Genomic DNA, 1,323 nt, shown 5'->3' on the forward strand with positions numbered 1-1,323 from the left:
TTTCTTCAACTTATACGGGGTCGGGTCACGGGGGCAGCAGCTTAAGAAGGGAGGCCCAGACTTCGCTCTCCCCAGCAACTTCGTCCAGCTCCTCCGGGGGAACCCTAAGGCATTCCCAGGCCAGCCAAGAGACAAAGTCCCTCCAGCGTGTCCTGGGTCTTCCCCGGGGCCTCCTCCCTGTGGGACGTGCCCGGAACACCTCACCAGGGAGGCGTCCAGGAGGCATCCTGACCAGATGCCCGAGCCTCAACTGGCTCCTTTCGATGTGGAGGAGCAGCGGCTCCACTCTGAGTCCCTCCCGGATGACCGAGCTTCTTACCCTATCTCTAAGGGAGAGCCCAGCAACCCTGCAGAGGAAACTTATTTCGGCCGCTTGTATCCGTGATCTCGTTTATTCGGTCATGACCCACAGTTCATGACCATAGATGAGGGTGGGAACGTAGATCGACCGGTAAATCGAGAGCTTCGCTTTTTGACTCAGCTCTCTCTTCACCACAACGGATCAGTACATCGCCTGCTTTACGGCAGACGCTGCACCAGTCTGCCTGTCGATCTCCCGCTCCCTTCTTCCCCCATTCGTGAACAAGATCTCCAGATACTTAAACTCCTCCACTTGAGGCAGGACGACCCCCCCAACCCGGAGAAGGCTCTCTACCCTTTTCCGGCTCAAGACCATGGCCTCCGATTTGGAGGCACTGAGCCTCATCCCGGCCGCTTCACACTCAGCCGCGAACCGCTCCAGCGAGAGCTGCAGATCACGTTCTGATGAAGCCAACAGGACCACATCATCCGCAAAAAGCAGAGATGCAATCCTTAAGCCACCAAAACGGATCCCCTCAACACCTTGGCTGCACCTAGAAATTCTGTCCATGAAAGTAAATAACAGAATCAGTGACAAAGGGCAGCCTTGGTGGAGTCCAACTCTCACCGGAAACAAGCCTGACTTACTGCCGGCAATGCGGACCAGACTCTGACACCGGTCATAAAGGGACCTGACAGCCGGTATCAAAGGGCCTGGTACCCCATACTCCTGGAGAACCCACCATAAGGCCCCCCTGGGGACACAGTCGAACGCCTTCTCCAAGTCCACAAAACACATGTAGACTGGTTGGGTGAACTTCCATGCACCCTCCAGGACCCTGATGAGGGTGTAGAGCTGGTCCAGTGTTCCACGACCAGGACGAAAACCACACTGCTCTTCCTGAATCCGAGATTGGACTAACCAACACACCCTCCTCTCCAGGACCCCTGAATAGACCTTACCAGGGAGGCTTAAGAGTGTGACCCCCGTGTAATTGGAGCACATCCTCCGGTCCCCCTTTT

Source organism: Poecilia formosa, unplaced genomic scaffold (assembly GCF_000485575.1).
Source record: "Poecilia formosa unplaced genomic scaffold, Poecilia_formosa-5.1.2 Scaffold489, whole genome shotgun sequence".
Lineage (NCBI taxonomy): Eukaryota > Metazoa > Chordata > Actinopteri > Cyprinodontiformes > Poeciliidae > Poecilia > Poecilia formosa.